The sequence below is a fragment of the Lithobates pipiens genome, unplaced genomic scaffold (assembly GCF_037356315.1).
Source record: "Lithobates pipiens isolate NorthernLeopardFrog02 unplaced genomic scaffold, aLitPip1_a1.2 Scaffold_8, whole genome shotgun sequence".
NCBI lineage: Eukaryota > Metazoa > Chordata > Amphibia > Anura > Ranidae > Lithobates > Lithobates pipiens.
Genome location: NW_027507903.1, coordinates 667,229,111 through 667,253,273, shown reverse-complemented (window position 1 = coordinate 667,253,273; position 24,163 = coordinate 667,229,111). Strand labels below are relative to the sequence as shown.

The 24,163-nt window shown below is 46.1% G+C and overlaps 1 protein-coding gene across 2 annotated transcripts in view; it reads right to left on the bottom strand.

Annotated features, from left to right (window-relative positions):
• The window catches only part of LOC143961905 (neuroligin-2-like), a 361,300-nt gene extending 341,308 nt beyond the window's left edge, over nt 1–19,992 (bottom strand). For both annotated transcript variants that reach the window (XM_077471237.1, XM_077471238.1), the window contains exon 1: nt 19,767–19,992. The gene's annotated coding sequence lies outside the window, so the exon portion shown is untranslated. The remainder of the gene's footprint in view (nt 1–19,766) is intronic.
• Nucleotides 19,993–24,163: the final 4,171 nt, after the last annotated feature.

Below are 24,163 nucleotides of genomic sequence, written 5' to 3'. Positions count from 1 at the left end.
GGGTGTGTTTTGCACCACAATAGGCTTTTTTCAATAGAAAAAAAAATGAGGGTACAAAGAACCACAGGGAACAGAAAGTGTGGGCTGTAAGTGGACTTGTTACTTTGCTCTGAATGACTGTCCGGTCATCAGGTTGGAGATTGGAAGTTGACACCACAGAACTCCTTGACTGTTACAGAGGAAGGGGTGTCACGCTCTTGGTTGTTTGGTGCAGCGGAGACACATGATCTGAATAAAGTTCCTGGACAGGATTACAAATCATTCTGCTGATAAGACAGTTCACAAGTGTATTTCAAAATGTATATTTAGCTGTTTGCTTGATGTTCAGTTCTAAAGTACATTTGTCAAATGCCAACGTTAACTTGTATTTAACGGTACATGTAATTTGACCCATAAATTTAACACTGAACCTTCCCCTCAAAGACTATATCTAACCCATGGCCGAAAAACCTCACAACATACATTCCTTTTCCTGTGCCTGAGGCACCAGAGCTGAAAGCTACCAGTCCCACCATTGATCCACTCAACAACCATGAAATCGAATCACCTCCAATTTTTGGGTATTTAATGGGCGTGCTGTATTTCAATGGGGAGCTTAAGACATGGCTCTACATTGTTTGTCTTATGGAGGGCTATGTGTAAGCTGGATGCTTCCCAGACACTACTCCACAGAAGCCATTGCTTCCTTATCCTCCACTAGTGATAGCTGTGCTCTCTGTAGGATTTCAGAATGCCAATGTAAGGCTATCAGAGCTGCTACAACACTGGACACCTCACTTCTAACACCAGGTTTACATAATTTGACACAGAGTATTAAGATTTTTGAATGTACTGCAAAATCTTTTTCTTGAAGTCCATGGAGGGACACAGGAATTCAGAAACAGGCTGCTAAAATACTCTGCTTGTGGGCAGGTGCAGTCTACTTTCTTCACTGCAGGTGGCGCGCCTCGGTTGCAGCACCGCAGCTGGAGAGGAAGTCAAGAGGAACACAATTCCTCTATGGTTTCCTGGGTCACTGGGGAAGCACCCATATGGATGTTGCAGCCCCATGTGACTCTGGCAGCCATCCTGGGTCAGGCAGAGCATATTTAAGGCCCTGGCTCCCAGGTTTGGTGTTCTTTTTGTGAGTCAGCAGTGTAGGGAAAGGTACCCGCCTGTTAGGGACAGTACCAGCAGTAGGGAAAGGTTCCTGGTGAGGATTAAAAAGCGTAGGGGACCTCAAACAGCTTGGGCACAAGACAGCCAGGCCGCATTCTGCTCTCTTAACAGATGCTGTCAACTCAGCTGATTCCTGAATTCTGCACATTGTTGGAAACCGAGAGTGTACCCGGTTTGGCAGGCATCTCGCTGGGTTGTTGTGAACTGTCACTGTATTACTTCAGTACAAGTTTTGTATTAAACCTGACTGTGTGAATTATTGCCGCTGCACCATGCTGCACCCCACCTACATGCTGCTTACAGGAGGTTTGGACACAGGCAATAAATGTTGAAGGCCAGTCTCTGTATAGTCACTCTTACAATCTCATGTATCTGTTTTATGAGCAAGCAATAAAAACAGGATAATAAACACAGAAGTGTGGCCTGGGTTCCTCAATGGGTTTTAAGAAAAAAGCCATTGATGGATCCAAGACAGAGCCAGGAGCCACCTGCAAGAACCAGAAGGACCAATGACTAAATCTGAACAAGAGGGACCAATAGCTGAACTGAAGCTGAAGCAGGGCCGTTTTTAAGGCAGGGCAAAAGGGGCAGCTGCCCTGGGCCCTGTCATTGTTGTGGGGCCCAAAGCAGCTGCCTCATACTTGCCAACAATCCTGGTTTAAATTATCTCGTCCCTTGAGGTTTTGGTCCTGTGCTGTGTCCCAATATCTGAGTGTGAAGTGCTGCTACTAATGCTCTGCCCTATTGTTGTGTACAGATGACTCACCTGCAGACTCTGTGTTTACATGTAAATTACCGGCATTCATATGTACATAGCGGCGGCATTCATATGTAAATAGCGGTGGCCAGCGGACTTGATATGTATATCATGCCCCCCTGAGGTCATATCCACAGTAATCTCTAGCAACCAATCAACAAGCAGAAATCATGTGCTTTAACCTCTAAAAACTAATCAGTGACCTGTAATATGTGCTGTAACCTCTAGCAACCAGTCAGTGAGCGGTAATGATACACTGTAACCTCTAGCAACCAGTCGGTGAGCGGTAATGATACACTGTAACCTCTAGCAACCAGTTGGTGAGCGGTAATGATACACTGTAACCTAAGCAAACAATCGCAATAGCTGCCTGATTTGATTCAGAAAACTGATTTTGAGTCTAGCTGCTATTTATTGTATGTCTCAGAGCAGGTGGAGAGCAAAACTGCATGGGGGGGCCCCCAAGAAAAGTTTTGCCCAGGGTCCAATCAGTATTAAAGACGGCCCTGAGCTGAAGCACCCCCCAATAAGACAGGGGAGGTCTTAGATTATCCTAATTATACTCAGGCCAGGACAGGAATTTCTGCCAAAAAAGAATGACTACCTCAAAGGACTCTGAGCACATACCAGCAGAAAGCTGTAAACCAAAGCAACCATTAAAAGGTAAATAAACATACCTACCTGAACTGGGAGAACAGTCCAACAACAAGAATGGTCAACAAGGGGAACATTGGATGAAAACAGATCCCTGAGGATGAATTAGACAACAAGTCCACAAGGTAGGACCAGCCAGTCTAAAAATGACAAACTGGGGTTTGCTATGAATAGATCTGGCGCTATACCTATATATGGAAGTATGTCTCCAGGGACTTAATGGTGTAATAATTCGAAGTGTTACTTTAACCTAATTTGTAAGTGACAATGTGCAATGTGCTGTTCTAGTATGAAATATATATAAATAAAAAATGGAAATTGTTTAAATAAGAATATTTGCCACAATAGATATTTGCCAGCGTGCTGGCTAAAAATAGAAATATGTGCAATGTAAGACATAAATTAGTGATCACTTCTTAATGTCTAAAAACATATAAGTACCCAAAACATGTACGGTGCTAGTGCTAGTTCTACTAAGTATTTTAGTGACAAATATGAAATGTAAACACAAAATTAACCAAACTTTAAAGTTTCAAGTGCACAAATGTGACGGTAAAATATAAGCATGCAGGAATAAAATACACAGTAGATATGTGATGGATGTCAGTACATCTAGTGGAACGTGCCAAAAATTGGGGGTGAAAAAAAGGGTAAGAATAAAAATTCAATATTTATCCAAAAATATATAAAAAAGTAAAAAGAGATAAAAATATAAAAAAGAGCAAGAAGTCTTTGGTGCAGTGCAATTAATGGGGTTTTTCCGTGGATAGGAGGAGGGAATGTGATGGATCCAAATCTAATCTTCATGCATTGTGGACACTTCTAGGTTGTACTCTCACCAGAAAAATAACCCCATCCGGGGAGGATCAGCCTTCACAGTATGAGCTACTGTGTCGCTCTCTGGCTTGCTTCTGATGGACTGCTGGAGATCCCTCGTTATTTCCAGGTGGAGTGTGCCACAGTGTGTATATGTTAAAAGAGAGGACCATCCATAGTGTGATACCGTATAAATCAATTTATTAAACAAATACTTAAAACTACTCACAATTGTGGATATAGGTAATGGCATAAAAGGTTGCTGTATAAGGAGTAAGGAAGCTGCTGCGAGCGTTCCGTTCGGCTTCCACGCCGTCTGTGTTGAAAGTGTGTGATGGAGCTCCAGATGACGTCCTAGTGACGAAACGCGTAGGGCGTGGCTTATCGATCACACACTTTCAACACAGACGGCGTGGAAGCCGAACGGAACGCTCGCAGCAGCTTCCTTACTCCTTATACAGCAACCTTTTATGCCATTACCTATATCCACAATTGTGAGTAGTTTTAAGTATTTGTTTAATAAATTGATTTATACGGTATCACACTATGGATGGTCCTCTCTTTTAACATATACACACTGTGGCACACTCCACCTGGAAATAACGAGGGATCTCCAGCAGTCCATCAGAAGCAAGCCAGAGAGCGACACAGTAGCTCATACTGTGAAGGCTGATCCTCCCCGGATGGGGTTATTTTTCTGGTGAGAGTACAACCTAGAAGTGTCCACAATGCATGAAGATTAGATTTGGATCCATCACATTCCCTCCTCCTATCCACGGAAAAACCCCATTAATTGCACTGCACCAAAGACTTCTTGCTCTTTTTTATATTTTTATCTCTTTTTACTTTTTTATATATTTTTGGATAAATATTGAATTTTTATTCTTACCCTTTTTTTCACCCCCAATTTTTGGCACGTTCCACTAGATGTACTGACATCCATCACATATCTACTGTGTATTTTATTCCTGCATGCTTATATTTTACCGTCACATTTGTGCACTTGAAACTTTAAAGTTTGGTTAATTTTGTGTTTACATTTCATATTTGTCACTAAAATACTTAGTAGAACTAGCACTAGCACCGTACATGTTTTGGGTACTTATATGTTTTTAGACATTAAGAAGTGATCACTAATTTATGTCTTACATTGCACATATTTCTATTTTTAGCCAGCACGCTGGCAAATATCTATTGTGGCAAATATTCTTATTTAAACAATTTCCATTTTTTATTTATATATATTTCATACTAGAACAGCACATTGCACATTGTCACTTACAAATTAGGTTAAAGTAACACTTCGAATTATTACACCATTAAGTCCCTGGAGACATACTTCCATATATAGGTATAGCGCCAGATCTATTCATAGCAAACCCCAATTTAACATTCCCCACCCTACCAGGTGGATATTAATAGAGGCAGCTCCTACCTATTTTTCCTCATTTTATTTTATATTTACATATAAGCTCCATAGCGCAACCTACCACCCTTATTCCTTAAAAATGACAAACGGCTTATGCCTTAAACGTTTGACCTTAGGCATAAGGGAAAAAAGGTTCTAAGAAGTAGATGTCTATGACAGTCATTCAATCTTATGTCTAGTATAATACCCCAAAGGGATGGTCAATAACCTAGGTATTTGGAGACAACCCCAATGGTACCACCCTAATTTAGAGAGACTGGCAAAAAACAAAGAATAAAGGTGTAGAAGAAGTACCCCCATCAAAATAGATAGGAGTGGAAAAATAACCACCCCAGCAACACTTGATAACAGTAGGACAAACAGACCTGTTCCAAAGGACATCACTAGACTCTGACAGGGAACCCCCCCCCCGCAGGGCCTGCCTACCTGAAGATATTTTGAGAAACTTCCCAAAGAGGTTGTGAATCAGACATAGTTGGAGGTCCTGACTCAAAATAATCCTAACCCGCGATGATTACCAGACACATGCTATCTCCCACTCGGAGTGCCTGCACTAAAGTTGCAGCATGAGCTGAGAGTAACATCCTTATTGTCGTCCAGCATAGGGACCAGGTCACTCGGCCTGTCACAGGGAAATTCCCTAAACTTTCTGAAGGTGAAGGTTGTAGAGCACCAGTGATGGGCCCTATTCCCAGCAGGACCCTACAAAGAAGCAGACACTGACTGCTCCGTGGAACTGGACTTAATTCCCAAAAATGAGGACTGTCCTGAGACAGAAGTCCTATGATTGTGGCAAAGAACCACCCCACAGACCCTAATAGACTGAGGATGCATATGAGGTTGCATATGGAGAACCATTAAATTCATAGGGACCACCCGCATGCCTCGCCTCAATCCAGACTCCCAGATACCAAGGAGGAGACTCAGTAAGGTCAAAGATTAACAAGAGAAGGAAAGGCATTGTTAATAGGGTAAGCCCCCGGTATTCCACCAGGCCCCCAAAATGGAAAGGGCCTCCCATGAACATTAGGAAAGATTCCACAAACCTAGAAGGTTCAGAGTGCTTCAGCAAAAATCTAGTCATTCAGCCTTGCTTGTTGGTGATGGTTACCGACACTAGACATCGGTAAGGCTACAACCAGTGGAAAATTGCAGGTGTTGGGCCCTTTAAATAAATTCTGGCCATTAGATTCCAGAAAATATAACCTTTCAAGCAAGGCTGTCTAAGCGTCCCAGAAAAAATCACGCCAAGAAAAAACGCTAGGGTGTATATAAGGTACAGTGCTGCCAATTACAAGTGCCTTTAATGAATACTGATGGCTCAGGACCCAATTACAGTGGAAACTGGAACACAGAAGGTACCTTTGGGTAGAGGGAATAGTAAGGATCAGCATTATCCGAAGAATTTCCACAAGGAAGAGAGAGGATAACTTGTAGGGAATAACTCCCAAGGACAAGTTCCTACTAAGACAAGAACAGGGAGTCCCAGAGTACAAGGTATCTGGGGAGTAATGGCACAGCTATATGTAGTAACAAAGGTTGCTGCAGAGCAACTAAAATAGATGTTGTCTCCAAATAATTATCCTGTAAGGTAAAGAGGGTGTCATGAGCATCCTAAAGCCAAGGAAGCCTAATGCCCAGGCACCCATCCAGTTGTGCAAACAGTACTCCATTTGTAGAAGTGGGGGTGCATCTTCATGCCGAAGGCTTGCCAGAGATGTTAGCAAGTCTCTGGCTGCTCGACCTATGGACTCGGTGGGAGTTAGACTGGATCTGACACTACGAAGGCAGAAGAGATAGAGGGAAGGGGATCCTCTGATCTTTCCACAAATCTCCTGGTCTGTAGTAGGAGCATCCAAGGAGTTGAAAATGATAGTGTCAAAAGCCAGTGATGATGTCTCTCAAAGGAAAGCAAATCAGCTGTTCCTTGGACATCTCATCAGAATCTCACATAGCCAGAGGGTGCTATGTATTTGTACAGTCACCAGTCTTATGCAGGATACAAGTTAGAGACTTGTAATAAACCATCACAGTCCAATGTTCCAGACAACAGCTACAATTGCTCCATACAGCTGGGACCTACCCTGTAGGCAGGTAATAGTTACGGCTGTCCCAGCCAGGAAGTTTGGAGTTATTTGTGCTTCTCAAGTTTTTCTTGGGTCCGACCCCCCCCAGTCCTGTTTGATATAGAAGGGATGGAGACCCTGACCCTCGACCTGCCTAGGGTGTTTCGTGTTGCTGTTCTGCTGATTCTTTTCTGGCTATTTTGGTTTGGCTGCACCTGTTCCCTGCCGCTACCAGAGTCTGAATGTCCAGTGATGTGATGAAGTTGGAGTTCCCAGTGTCCAGAAGGACTTCTAGGGCTTGCAGTCCCCCTTGAATATGCCAACCGTGGACTCTACCAAAGATGGACTCTTTCCCATACAGGTATGCTGGGGCAGCCACAAGTCTGAGGGACAAGGAACGTTATATAAATGTTTGCACTTTATTCTGGACTGTTGTCTGTCTTTGTCATAATATTAAGTAAGCTTTGGAACTTTTCCTGGTCTGAAGTTACTAAAGGGGTGTCATGCAAGTAACCCGTACACATAGTTTCAGTTTGGGTTACTAAGCACATCGGGGTATGAATATAATGGTACTAGAGTTCATACAGTGTGAAGATACAAGTGGTTACCAAGGGTAACAAAGGTTTCTCTAGCAGCCTGTCATAAGCGTGGACTTAGCAGAAATCCGTCTACCATAGTAACGGGAGCAGATCTGCACCGCCTTGGCCCTGATCCTGTACACAGGTACAGAAGAGGAATAGTTAAGTAAAGACCTGAACTGCATGCATGGAGTCCACGCTCAATGCACGGCTGGGTCCCATATTATTACTGGGAGTGAGGTAGTGTTGATACGATGGACAGGTGGAGAGGGCAAGTGTCCTGCGTGTCCCTCCTAATTACACAAATAACAGAGGTGATATACAGCAACATCGGGAGAGTTTATTAGAGATCAGTTGTTTGTTCCAGTAAAGGTACCCCTATGTAAGGCATTGACCCTATTGCCTAACGTAGCCCAGAAGAACCCACCCCAGGGTAAGGCTCTCATTTGTACTATCGTTTCATATAACTTTATATAGACAGCCTCTTTGAGTATATTACTTTTGATGTTTGCGCTTTAAATTGTTGTGTAAGCCTCTCATTTGACCCTTGCTTGGCGCTCAACAAGGAGGGAAACATGTAGGGCATGACAACCACGCCATCACACTACAACCTGCCCCCCTGCCCTATGTTAGAATCTTGGGCAACCCAAGAGATCCCAGATACGACTAGATCTAAGCAGGGAATTCAACTTCTTATCAGTGAAGTCCCCAAAGGTAAATATACCTTGGACCCTTTTAGTGGTATCTGTGTTTTCATGGAGCATGCACATTGGACACAGACCACCTAATAGTGAATCCCTTCCCAAGAGAGAAAATGCTCTAGCACAGTCTCTGGTTGAGTCCAAGACCCCTCAGAACGTTTCCAGTCCACATAAAGAAAGTCCTCAAACAGCGGGGGTGTAGTGGAAAGGTCTTAGCTGCCATGGAAACTCTAAGCCCTTGTACACACGGTCGGAGATTCCGTCGGAATGTGTCCGATCGGAGCGTTTTGTCGGATATTCCGACTGTGTGTGGGCTACATCGGAATGTTTCCGTCGGAATATCCATCGGACCAACTTTTCCAACTTGCCGGAAATATTTTCCGACAAAATGCTCCGATCGGACATACTCCGATCATGTGTAGAGAATTCCGATCGGACAAAGTGTCACGCATGCTCAGATCAAATTCCTACACCAAAGCTATTGGCTACTAGCGTGAACATAGTCCCGTCGTAACAAAATAACGTCATCATGTCGGTTTTTTCGACAACTTTGTCCGACCGTGTGTATGCAACAGTTTCGGACAAAATCCGACGGACAAAATCCGACGGATTTGGTTGTCGGAATCTCCGACCGTGTGTACAAGTGCTAAAAGATCCAAGGCCTAAAAACAGCAGGATGCACCTCTAAATGCATCAATGAAGTGTGAAATAACCCCTTGTAGTTTCAAGTCAACGGCAGGAGAAAGGCGGTGACCCAAAATACAGCCTCTCCTAGGTGATGGGATATGAAACTGAAATAAGAACATGGGCTGCAGACCCGGTTTGGCTCACAGTCACATGAGGGTCAGAGAAGGAATAGCAAAAAATATAGTTAGACCTTTTCTCAGCAAAACAGTGGGCAAAATGTTCAACCCACGAGGACAAAGGGTTTTGCCATTGTCCAAACTTCCTGTAGGCGTCAGTATACTGCATAACCTGTTAAATGCTAATGCCTGAGTTCCTGTGTTCATCAATGGACGATAAAGTAAAAGCCTGAGTTCTACCAGGGCAATACATGTCCTCTAAACTAAAAAGACCAACCAAAAGAGTCAGGTGGGCATCCCACGAGGTCCCAGATTTAATCTACTGTGTCCTCCACAGAGCCCTGGATGGGGAACCTCTTCATACTGGCTGCAACCTCCTCTCCCTGCTGACTGCATTCTCTTCTTCTAGATGACCACACTGTAACAGCAGACCATAATCTCCTCTCACCATCGACAATACATTCCTTCCCATACTGACAAGAAGGCGGCAATCGCTGCAAGTGCACCCCCCCCCCCCCCCCACGGGAAACTGACCTTACCTTAGGAGGCAGGCCGTTGTTTCTGGCTGAACAGGAAGTGTGTCCTGAGACCTGATTGGCCAGGAAGTCCTAAGACTCCCTGGCCAATCGGGTCTCTGGACCCTCTTCCTGATTGGCCGGGAGGAGAGTCAGGAAGACAATAGCGAATATTAATTCGCTATTGTCAAACAACTAGGTGGACTCAGGTCGCCGCGCTCTGCGCCCCGAGACTCACCCTTTTTTGAAGCCAATTAGAGCCTCGGGCTCCCCATTGGAATCCATGCATCCGGCGCCCTGCATGTAGCTTAGGAGACAAGCGCATGGATTAGGGGGCCGGTGCCCCTGTGCCCTGTATGGATGGGCCGCCGCTGCTACTGACCACATTCCTCTCCCTACTGGCTGCACACTCCTCTCCTCTTCCTACTGACCACACTCCTCTCCCTACTGACCGCACGCCTCTTCCTACTGTCTCCCCACTCCTCTCCCTACTAACTACACACCCTTCTTTCTATTCACTGCACTAATTTCCCTAATGACCGCACACTCCTTACCTTACTGTGTGCACACTGCTTTCCTTACTGACTGCATGCTTCTTTCCTCACCGACTACACACTCCTCTCCCTACTCACCGCACAGTCCTCTCCACACATAATACACACTCCTCTCTGCTGACTGCACACTCCTCTCTTCACTAACCACCACACACTCCTTTTCCTACAGACTGTACACTCCTCTCTCTACTGTTCTTACTATTCTCTCCCTTCTGACTGGACACTCCTTTACTTACTGACCACACGCTCCTCTCCCCACTAACCTCACACTCCTCTCCCAACTGACTATGCCGCTCCTTATTGACATCACACTCTTCTGCATACTGACTGCACACTCTTCTCTTTCCTGACTGCATACTGCTCCCCCTACTGACTTCACACTCCTCTCCATATTGACCGCATACTCCTCTCCCTATTGACTTTACACTCTTCTCTATACTGACTGTACACCCCTCTTCATACTGACTGCACACTCTTCTCGTTACTGACTGCATACTCCTCTCCCTAGTAATCACACACTTCTCTCCATACTGACTGTACACTCCTCTCCATATTGACCACACACTCCTCTCCACAGTGACTGCATACTCTTCTCCCTAGTAACCGTACACTTCTCTCCATACTGATGGCACACTTCTCTCCTTACTGACTGCACACTCCTCCCTAGTGACTGCATACTCCTCTCCATAATGACAGATCACTTGTAGGTGGTACCCAGGCTGCTTTGCATATGGCCATCTCAAGCAGCTGGGCCACAACCTAACATACAGGTTCCAGGGCTCCCAGAGTTTCTTGGCCCAAACTGTTATGCCACGTACACACGATCGGACTTTTTGACGGACTTGGATCGGCGGACAATCAAACGAATGGATTGGCCACACACGATCACTCCAAAAGTCTGATGGATTTGAACGTGATGATGTAGAATATAGAAGTTCATAGCCAGTAGCCAATAGCTGCCCTAGCGTCGGTTTTAGTCCATTGGACTAGAACTGACTCGAGTCCGTTGGAAAGATTTGAAGCAAGTTTTATTTCTAGGTCCGCCGGACTTTTGGGAAGAAAAAGTCCGCTGGAGCCCACACACGATCGAGTTGAGCGACCAAATCCGTAGAAAAGTCCGGTCGTGTGTACGCAACATTACTGTCCCATCGCTGTGCATGGTGAAGGTTAAGATGGTGGCTTGAGGCCAAAGGTTACCCTCTGTGATGGACTCACCCGGGACAGAGACTTTTGGAGGGGACTGAATACTAGCCTGATTATGGGCCCTGGGTTTTGGGGGAACGTGCTCTTTGTGAGCTGTATGCCTGGGGACCCTTGAGGTGGTGTTACTCTGGATTCAAGTTCATGTCCCCCCAAGACATACAGACTCTGGGAACCCTGTATATGCCATATTAGAAACAGTGACTGATTCATACTGTTGGGACTCATACTGTTAGAAGATGCTAATGTCATCAACTCCAGCCACCTGTCTGTCTGTTGTCTTCTATAATCTAAATAAGTCTAATATGGCTTCTAAGAGTCTTTCACCCATTGTTGTTTGTGCTAATTAACCCTGCAATTGTATGAAGGAGTTCTGTGTTGATATTTATGATAATGTGTATTGTATAGTCGGTGAGCTAGGAGACGTCAAGGCTGCCCTAAAAGGTCATATCACCTGTAAAACCCAGGGCCTATAATCAGTATGTAAGGGGCGAGCATTCAGTCTCCTCCAAAAGCCTCTGTCCCGGGTGAGTCCATCACACCCTCCTCCTAACCTCTGTTCCATGACCCCCCTCTTCCCAGGGGCTCTCACACACTTTGTCCAAGAACACATTTCAGGACTCTGGATGCCTTGGTTGGCACCAATGGAGGCACCCCTGTTGCATTGCCTGTAGATAACACTTGTCTCTAGAATATTCAGATGGAGGCCAAATCTTCCAATAAACTTCTACTATTTGAAGGCTCTAGTTGATAGAGAAGAGTCCATATAACTGCAGAGAAGGAAAATTCCAGACATTGGATAAGGTGCTAAGGGGTTCCATCTTTGGAGGTGCTTGTACCTCTGCTGAGGGTCCTCCTACTCTCCACCATCAGCTCACTGTTCTTCACTCCATGAAGGAGGGAACCGAGATAAACACCAATATCTGACTTATGCCGCACACACACGACCGGTTTTCACGTCAGAATAAACTCTGAAGGTTTTTCCGACTGAGTTCCCGCGGAAACTGACTTGCGTACACACGATCACACCAAACTTCGATAAACAAGAAGGCAGTGACGTACAACTCGTACAATGGGACTAGAAAAAGGAAGTTCAATAGCCAGTAGCCAATAACTTCCGTCTCGTACTTGCTTCAGAGCATGTGTCGTTTTTGGTCCGTCGGAACAGCATACAGACGAGCGGTTTTCCCCATAGGAATTGGTTCTGACGGAAATATTTAGAACATGTTCTGTTTCTAGGTCCGTCAGAATTTTTGAAAAAAAAATATACACACGAACGGAATATACGATGAAAAGATTCCGTCTGACTTTTTCTGTCGGACATTCCGCTCGTGTGTACGTGGCATGGCTGTCCCTTCTAGAGATCTGCTCCATCCCAGGTAGAGTTGTCAGCTCATCCCTTTAAACCCAAACACATATTAATTACACGGGTTCTGTGGGTGTTTAAGATGGTAATTAAGCTCACTTGGTGCCTCATCTGCATTAAATTAGCCTCAGAACCCGTGTAATTCATTAAAGGGATGAGGTGTCAACCCTACTGTGCTGCGTGCCTGGGTCTGTACATCTTCTGTGCCCATTATGAGGGGTTACCACCATGCTTGTGCTGAGTTCCTGGGTCTGTACACCTGTTGCGCTCATTATAAGGGAGATTCCTCATCCATAATTGCATTATCACTTTTACATGAACTAGTCCTCTAAAGGGGAAAGAAAAGTGGGGTGTACAGACCTGGGACCCCAGCACAGGGATCGTGAGAATCCCTCACAATTGGCACAGCAGGTGTACAGACCTGGGAACTGGGCACAGGAATGGTGGGAACCCCTAAAAATGGGCACAGTAGGTGTATAGACCTGGGAACTTAGTGCAGGGAAGGTGGGAACCCCTAAAAAGGGGCACAGCAGGTGTATAGACCTGGGAACTCAGCACATGGATGGAGGGAACCTCTCATAATGGGCACAGCAGGTGTGCAGACCCAGGAACTCAGCACAGGGATAGTGGGAACTTCTCATAATGGGCACAGCAGGTGTGCAGACTCGAGGACTCAGCACAGGGATGATGGGAACCCCTCATAATGGGCACAGCAGGTGTGCAGACTCGAGAACTCAGCACAGGGATGGTGGGAACCCCTCATAATGGGCACAGCAGGTGTACAGATCTGGGAACTCCGCACAGGGATGGTGAGAACCCTTCATAATGGGCGCAGCAGATGTGCAGACCCAGGAACTCAGCACAGGGATGATGGGAACCTCTCATAATGGGCACAGCAGGTGTGCAGACCTGGGAACTCAGCACAGGGATGGTGGGAAACTCTCATAATGGGCACAGCAGGTGTGCAGACTCGAGGACTCAGCACAGGGATGATGGAAACCTCTCATAATGGGCACAGCAAGTGTGCAGACTCAGGAACTCAGCACAGGGATGGTGGGAACCTCTCATAATGGGCACAGCAGGTGTGCAGACTCGAGAACTCAGCACAGGGATGGTGGGAACCCCTCCTAATGGGCACAGCAGGTGTACAGATCTGGGAACTCCGCACAGGGATGGTGAGAACCCTTCATAATGGGCGCAGCAGATGTGCAGACCCAGGAACTCAGCACAGGGATGATGGGAACCTCTCATAATGGGCACAGCAGGTGTGCAGACCTGGGAACTCAGCACAGGGATGGTGGGAAACTCTCATAATGGGCACAGCAGGTGTGCAGACTCGAGGACTCAGCACAGGGATGATGGAAACCTCTCATAATGGGCACAGCAAGTGTGCAGACTCAGGAACTCAGCACAGGGATGGTGGGAACCTCTCATAATGGGCACAGCAGGTGTGCAGACTCGAGAACTCAGCACAGGGATGGTGGGAACCCCTCATAATGGACACAGCAGGTGTACAGATCTGGGAACTCTGCACAGGGATGGTGGGAACCCCTCATAATGGGCGCAGCAGATGTGGAGACCCGGGAACTCAGCACCTGGATTGTGGTAACCCTCATAATGGGTACAGCAGGTGTATAGACCTGGGAATTCAGCGGAGCGAAGGTGGGGATGCCTAAAAAGGGGCACAGCAGGTGTATAGACCCGGGAACTCAGCACAGGGATGGTGGAAACCCCTCATAATGGGCACAGCAGGTGTGCAGACCCGGGAACTCAGCACCTGGATTGTGGCAACCCCTCATAATGGGTTAAACAGGTGTACAGACCCGTGAACTCAGCACAGAGATGGTGGGAACCCCTCATAATGGGCACAGCAGGTGTTCAGAAATCACCTAATAAAGACCTCAAGAGAAAGCAGATACTGTCATGTGGCTGAACTCTACAGCATTCACCAAACACAGAAATATTGGTTTTGGGTGGGATGCCACTATAACCCCTACAACTGCCCGGTGTATCTTTAGATGGAATTGGGCCACCTATAATACAAGGCATGGCATAGCGCAGAATATTATGGAATCTAGGACAATCATTCCATTGTATTCTAATCTATAGAGGCCAGAGAATATGCGGTGTGCATCGTCCTCCCACGCTGCACTGGTACGTCTAATACTGTACACAGGAGATTAATTATTAATGGACCATAATTCTTCCCATTATGCTATAGGCCACTCAGCCGTACCTCGGGCCCTAAGGCACATCCACGGGGCTGCTGATTCTACAATTCAGTCCTGCAGTGGCAGCGTATGCCCGGCCAACATAGAGGGTGCCTTCCTGGCACCATGTACATGATACAATCCGCTGGCTGGTACTGACCACATACACCGTCACACGGAACCCCATGTATTAAAATAATGGAACCCAATGTATCACATAAACGGAACCCAATGTTTTTATAATATAAACGGAATCCAATGTATCGCATAAACGGAACAAAAAGTATCACACTACCAGAACCTAATGTATCACATAAACGGAACCCAACGTATACCCATAAACGGAACCCAATGTATCACATAAACGGAACCCAACTTATCCCATAAACGGAACCCAATGTATCACATTAACATAACCCAATGTATCACATTAACAGAACCCAAAGTATCACACTACCAGAACCCAATGCATCACATTAACGGAACCCAACGTATCACACTAACGGACCCAATGTATCACACTAATGGAACCCAATGTAAAATATTAACTGAACCTTATATATCATGCCAAGGGCCACGGTACCATGGATATGGGAGCAGCTCAGTCCCTAAACATGTGAAAACTCTCATATACAAAAATTGCCCATTGGACTTTTGAAGATCCACCCTAAACAAATACACATCAATGCAGTCTTAAAAAAAATCCAAGTTTTTATTCACGTACATAAATAAAATGATGTTAAATTACACCAAGTATATCCAAAAATAGTAATTGTATAGTAGCATATAAGCATAGAAGGATAGCCAGCTGAAATCCTAAAACTCTACGCGTTTCGTGAAGCAACGTTCACTTCTTCAGGAGGTAGGAATGTTCAAAAGGATGTCTGCAGGAAAACCGTGTCATTAGTACACCGTAGTAAAAAGCAAGTACCCAGGAGAGGATATCTGCAGTAAGAAAACACTTTCCAACGGATGAAAGTTGATGAGCAGTTATAAGGTCATAACTTACCCACCAACCAAACAACATAAATAGAATCTTTCTCCAGCAAACAAAAATGGAGTGCAGTGGAGAATTACCATGAGGAGAGTCCTGTGCGGGTGCTGTGAGAAGGACGGGGAGCCGCCAGGTACGAGCCAAGGAAACCAACTTGTGTTCACAGCCATCACCAACCAGAGGCAAGGAAGGAAACCTTATATACCTGTATCACATGGAACCCGATGTATCATGCCAACACAACCAGGTGTATCACATTAATGGAACCCCAGTGTATCATACTAACAGAACCAGGTGTATCAGATTACTGGAACTCAATGTATTACACTGACAGAACCAAGTATCACACTTAGCCCCTGTACACACAGTCGGAGATTTCGACAACCAAATCCGTCGGATTTTGTCCGTCGGATTTTGTCCGTCGGATTTTGTCCGTCGGATCTTGTCCGAAACTGTTGCATACACACGGTCGGACTAAGTTGTCAAAAAATCGGATCATTCAGAACGTGATGACGTAATTTCGTTACGATGGGACTACGTTCAGGCTAGTAGCCAATAGCTTTGATGTAGGAATTTGATCTGAGCATGCGTGGCATTTGGTTAGATCAAAATTCTCTACACATGATCGGAGTATGTCCGATCGAACCAGTTGGTCGGTAAATATTTCCAACAAGTTGGAAAATTGGTTCCGACGGATATTCCGACTGAATCAGTCCGATGCATACCACACACAGTCGGATTATCTGACAACAAGGTCCGATAGGACACATTCCGACGTATTCTCCGACCGTGTGTACAAGGGCTAACAGAACAGGGTGCATCACATTAATGGAACCCAATGTATCATGCTAACAGAACCAGGTGTATCAGATTATTGGAACCCGATGTATCATACCAACAAAACCGGGGGTATCATATTAATGGAACCCCAGTGTATCATACTAACAGAACCAGGTGTATCAGATTACTGGAACCCAATGTATTACACTGACAGAACCAAGTGTATCACAATAACAGAACAGGGTGTATCACATTAATGGCACTCAATGTAGCATGCTAACAGAACCAAGTGTATCACATTAATGGAACCCAATATTTCAAAGTAACAGAACCGGGTGTATCACATTAATGGAACCCAATGTATCATACTAACAGAACAAGGTGTATCAGATTAATATAACCCAATGTATCATACTAACAGAACCAGGTTCATCAGAATAATTGAACCCAATGTACCATACTAACAGAACCCGGGTATATCAGATACATGGAACCCAATGTATCATACTAACAGAACCAGGTGCATCCGAATAATTGAACCCAATGCATCATGCTAACAGAACCAGGTGCATCCGAATAATTGAACCCAATGTACCATACTAACAGAACCGGGTATATCAGATAAATGGAATCCAATGTATCATACTAACAGAACCAGGTGTATAGGAATAATGGAACCCAATATACCATACTAACAGAACCGGGTATATCAGATAAATGAAACCCAATGTATCATACTAACAGAACCAGGTGTAGCACATTAATGGAACCCAATGTATCATACTAGCAGAACCAGGTGTAGCACATTAATGGAACTTGAGGTATCCTGTTAATGGAACCAGATATATTACGCTAACGGGACCCAATGTACACCCTGACAGAACCCAATGTATTACACTAATGGAACCCAATGTAGCACATTAACAGAACCTATGTATCAAACTAACAAAACCCAATGTATCACACTACCAGAACCCCTTTTATCACACTACCAGAACCCAATTTATCAAACTACCAGAGCCCAATTTATCAAACTACTACTAGAACCTGATGTATCACACCACAAGAACCCAATGTATTATACAAACAGAACCCAATGTATCACACTAATGAAACCCAATGTATCACACTAATGAAACCCAATGTATCATCCTAACAGAAACCTATGTATCACATTAACGGAACCTATGTATCACATTAACGGAACCTATGTATCACATTAACGGAACCTATGTATCACATTAACGGAACCTATGTATCAAACTAACAGAACCCAATGTATCACACTACCAGAACCCCTTTTATCACACTACTAGAACCCCTTTTATCACACTACCAGAACCCCTTTTATCACACTACCAGAACCCAATTTATCAAACTACCAGAGCCCAATTTATCAAACTACTACTAGAACCCGATGTATCACAGTAATGGAACCTAATGTAGCACACTCCGAGAACCCAATGTATTACACTAATGGATCCCAATGTTTTACAGTAGCGGAACCTTATGTATGAAAACTAACACAACCAGGTTATCACACTAATGGAACCAGATGTATCAGATGAATGTAATTACACCAACAGAACCAGACCCAAAACTGAACCCAATGTTTCACGTTAACGGAACCTGACAAATCCCATTAACAGAACCGGATGTATCACATAACGGAATCTGATGTATCACACTAATGGAACCTGACATATCACATTAACGGAACCCCTATGTATCACACACACGTTAGAGGAACCAGATTGTATCACAGCTCATCGTTTTCTACAGCAGTCACATTTGTATTGTGCGTTAGGGCCACATTCTGTGCGTTAATCCCCCCAGCCTGCACGACGGAGGGTATCGGGAGCACTGGGGGGGGGGGGGGTGGGGGGGATGGAGAGATAGGAAGCGACCGCCATATTTGAGATCCTAAAGTCTGCATGATATAATTCAATTAAAATGAATTGTATAAGGTCTGCGGTAGCGGCATCCTCCTCGGTGTCATGGCCCCCCTTTTTCTCTGTCCGCCTGGTGCTTCCACACCAATCCTTCCCATATCTCTCTCTCTCTCTCTCCCATCCTCCCTCCCTCCTCCTGGTCCACCGTTCCTCCATGTCTCCTTATCCAATCTCTTGTCGCTTTTTTTTTTTTTTCCCTTTCTTTCCCACGTTCCATCGTTCCCATCTCAGCCATCGACCCCTTTTTACTGGTTTAACGTCAAAAACCCTGCCCCCCCCCCCCCTCAACCACCATCTCCCCCTATCCTCAGTAGCCCCCCACTCTATCTCCCCAAATCTCTCCATCTTCTCTATCTATCTCCCCATCGCCTCTCTCCCACCTCTATCTCCATCCTGTATCTTCTCCCCCCCATCCTCCTCCTCCTCTCTTTTCACCAAGTCTCCCCCCCCCCCACCTCTTCTCTCACACTCAGCTGGTGCAGATGCAGAAATGTCCCTCTAGGGACTTAATGTATTTTTATTTTGCCTGCAGGTAGAGAAATGGCAAGGCAGGACCTCCAAGATGGGGTCCTGTGGCCCCCCTTTGAGATGTACGCCAAGCATATGGGTGATAAGACGTACGGGGAGGGTTGATGGTGTAGGGGGGGGGGGTATAATCGGTGGACATCAGCATCGCCCCCCCCCCCTCCACTACCCCCAACCGTCACATGAAAGAGACCTCAATGGTGACATTTAAGCCTAGCTGCCCCCCCCACACACACACAAGCCTATCCAACGTAGAACCCCAAAGGGTTTCCATCTTGAAAACACCCCCTTACCCACCGTTCAATCAAGAAACAAGGGGGTGGGGGGGTGACTGCACTGGCATCACCACGCTCAGCATGCAAGGGGGTTAAAGCAATGAGTAAAGTCGTACCCCCCCCATGTCACGAATAGCCTAGATATTAACCCAGAGCCCCCCCCCCAAAAAACAAACCCCAATGCCATATCGTGCACCTGTTTTCAGCCCCCCGATAAGAGGATTTTTCCCCCCCACCCCGGTCCTATCTGCTCATGACGGCTTAATCGCTGCCTCCACCGGGAATGTAGGTCAGGAATGGACGGTGGGAATGAGGTGGACGGGAATGAAGGAAGGGGAGCAGGTTGGCGGTCTGGATTGGGGTTGGGGTTGGGATTGGGGTTGGGGGGGGTGTGTTGGTTGGAGACGATGATGGTTGAGGGGGTTCAGCTCACCTCGGTTTACACGGAGGAGGATGCAGGATGAGCTCCGGATGGATGGGCAGGAATATTCCCCGGGAATGGATAGTCCGTATTGTGTGCGTGTCGATGACTGTCAGCTCATTTCCATGCAGGAATAGTGCTGTAATGGGAGCGAGCGCGGAGCAGTCTCACAAGCCCCTGTTTCTTCTCGCTGCCAGAAGAAAAACCATTTTGTTGAGCAGGAGGAGGAGGAGGAAGAGGAGGGGGGGTGAGCAGCCAGAGAGGAAGAATGCAGATTGTCTATAGGGGGGGATGAGAAGGGAGCTTTGTCAGGGTTCAGGAGCAGGGGGGGAGCAGCAGGGAAGTCCTGAGCTACCGCTGCTTATTGGGGGGTCACTAAGGGGGTGCAATTATGATGGTGGGGGGGGGTGTCAGGGTGGGGGTCATTTCTGAAGGGGGGGGTCAAACATAAACTATCTCTATCAATGAGTGTGCCAATTCTGAGACATGAATATCAGTCCTGGGGGGGGGGGGGTCTAGGAGATGTGGGGGGCATGTAGCTGTCCATTAAATCACCTCAATTATATGTTTGTTCAGTACAGCTTATCTGTGGGTGGCATTATTGGGTCTCCACCCCCCCCCCCCTGCAGAATTAACACTGTACATGTGATTTTGGGGTGGCAGCCACTAATATTGGGGTGACCCCAGTGTGGCTGTGATTTTGTGGCCCACCCAACAGGTCAACTATTTACAATGATTTGCACTGATGTGCTTTTGGGGTGTCACCTTTACTGATGATAGAGTGGGGGGATCCACGCTACAGATGAGATTTGGGGGTGATCCTCACTACACATGACATCTGGGGGTGACCCATGCTACAGATGAGATTTGGGGGTGATCCACGCTTCACATGAGATTTAGGGATGAGCCATGAGATTTTGGGGTGATCCACACTACAGATGACATCTGGGGGTGACCCACACTACAGTTGAGATTTGGGGGTGATCCACACTACAGATGAGATCTGAGGGTGATCCATGCTACATATGACATCTGGGGGTGATCCATGCTACATATGACATCTGGGGGTGATCCATGCTACAGATGAGATTTGGGGGTGATCCACACCACAGATGAGATTTGGGGGTGATCCACGCTACCCATGAGATTTCTGGATGAGCCACGCTACACGTGAGATTTTGGGGTGATCCACACTACAGATGACATCTGGGGGTGATCCATACTACAGTTGAGATTTTGGGGGGATCCACACCACAGATGAGATTTAGGGGGTGATCCACACCACAGATGAGATATTGGGGTGATCCACACTGCACATGAGATTCTAAGGTGATTCACACTACAGATGACATTTGTGGATGATCCACGCTGCACGTGAGATTTTGGGGTGATCCACACTACAGATGACATCTGGGGGTGATCCACACTACAGTTGAGATTTGAGGGTTATCCACACTACAGATGAGATTTGGGGGTGACCCACACTACAGATGACATCTGGGGGTGACCCACACTACAGTTGAGATGTGGGGGTGATCCACACTACAGATGAGATCTGAGGGTGATCCATGCTACATATGACATCTGGGGGTGATCCATGCTACATATGACATCTGGGGGTGATCCATGCTACATATGACATCTGGGGGTGATCCATGCTACAGATGAGATTTGGGGGTGATCCACACCACAGATGAGATTTGGGAGTGATTCACGCTACCCATGAGATTTCGGGATGAGCCACGCTACACGTGAGATTTTGGGGTGATCCACACTACAGATGACATCTGGGGGTGATCCACACTACAGATGACATCTGGGGGTGATCCATACTACAGTTGAGATTTTGGGGTGATCCACACCACAGATGAGATTTAGGGGGTGATCCACACCACAGATGAGATATTGGGGTGATCCACACTGCACATGAGATTCTAAGGTGATTCACACTACAGATGACATTTGGGGGTGATCCACACTACACATAAGATTTGGGGATGATCCACACTACAGATCAGATTTGGGGGTGATCATGATCAACACTACACATGAGGATTGTGGATGATCCACACTACACATGACATCTGAGGGTGATCCATGCTACACATAACACCTGGGGGTGATCTATGGTACAGATGAGATTTGGGGGTGATCCATGCTACACATGAAATTTGTGGATGATCCACGCTGCACGTGAGATTTTGGGGTGATCCACACTACAGATGACATCTGGGGGTGATCCACACTACAGTTGAGATTTGAGGGTTATCCACACTACAGATGAGATTTGGGGGTGACCCACACTACAGATGACATCTGGGGGTGACCCACACTACAGTTGAGATGTGGGGGTGATCCACACTACAGATGAGATCTGAGGGTGATCCATGCTACATATGACATCTGGGGGTGATCCATGCTACATATGACATCTGGGGGTGATCCATGCTACATATGACATCTGGGGGTGATCCACGCTACAGATGAGATTTGGGGGTGATCAACACCACAGATGAGATTTGGGGGTGATTCACGCTACCCATGAGATTTCAGGATGAGCCACGCTACACGTGAGATTTTGGGGTGATCCACACTACAGATGACATCTGGGGGTGATCCACACTACAGATGACATCTGGGGGTGATCCATACTACAGTTGAGATTTTGGGGTGATCCACACCACAGATGAGATTTAGGGGGTGATCCACACCACAGATGAGATATTGGGGTGATCCACACTGCACATGAGATTCTAAGGTGATTCACACTACAGATGACATTTGGGGGTGATCCACACTACACATAAGATTTGGGGGTGATCCACACTACAGATCAGATTTGGGGGTGATCATGATCAACACTACACATGAGGATTGTGGATGATCCACACTACACATGACATCTGAGGGTGATCCATGCTACACATGACATCTGGGGGTGATCTATGGTACAGATGAGATTTGGGGGTGATCCATGCTACACATGAAATTTGTGGATGATCCACGCTGCACGTGAGATTTTGGGGTGATCCACACTACAGATGACATCTGGGGGTGATCCACACTACAGTTGAGATTTGAGGGTTATCCACACTACAGATGAGATTTGGGGGTGACCCACACTACAGATGACATCTGGGGGTGACCCACACTACAGTTGAGATGTGGGGGTGATCCACACTACAGATGAGATCTGAGGGTGATCCATGCTACATATGACATCTGGGGGTGATCCATGCTACATATGACATCTGGGGGTGATCCATGCTACAGATGAGATTTGGGGGTGATCCACACCACAGATGAGATTTGGGGGTGATTCACGCTACCCATGAGATTTCGGGATGAGCCACGCTACACATGAGATTTTGGGGTGATCCACACTACAGTTGACATCTGGGGGTGATCCACACTACAGTTGACATCTGGGAGTGATCCATACTACAGTTTAGATTTTGGGGCGATCCACACCACAGATGAGATTTGGGGGTGATCCACACCACAGATGAGATATTGGGGTGATCCACACTGCACATGAGATTCTGAGGTGATCCACACTACAGATAACATTTGGGGGTGATCCACACTACACATAAGATTTGGGGTGATCATGATCAACACTACACATGAGGTTTGTGGATGATCCACACTACACATGACATCTGAGGGTGATCTATGCTACACATGACATCTGGGGGTGATCTATGGTACAGATGAGATTTGGGGGTGATCCATGCTACACATGAAATTTGTGGATGATCCACGCTGCACGTGAGATTTTGGGGTGATCCACACTACAGATGACATCTGGGGGTGATCCACACTACAGTTGAGATTTGAGGGTGATCCACACTACAGATGAGATTTGGGGGTGACCCACACTACAGATGAGATTTGGGGTTGTTCCACTCTATAAATGAGATTTAGGAGGTGATCCACACTTGAGATTTGAAGAGGATCCATGCTACAGATGAAATTTGGGAGCGATCCACACTACACATGAGATTCTGAGGTGATCCACACTACAGATGACATTTGGGGGTGATCCACACTACACATAAGATTTGGGGGTGATCCACAATATAGATAGGATTTGGGGGTGATCAACACTACACTTGAGATTTGAAGGCGATCCATACTAAAGATGATCTTTGGGGGTGATCCATATTACAGATGATATTTGGGAGTAATCCACGCTTCAGTTGAAATTTTGGGGTGATCCACACTACAGATGAGATTTAGGGGTGATCCAAACTACAGATGAGATTTGAGGCTGTTCCACACTATATATGCGATTTGGGTATGATCCATGCTACAGATGAGATTTTGAGGTGATCCACACCTCACATGAGATTTGGGGGTGATACATGCAATAGATGACATTTGGGGGTGATCCACGATACAGATGA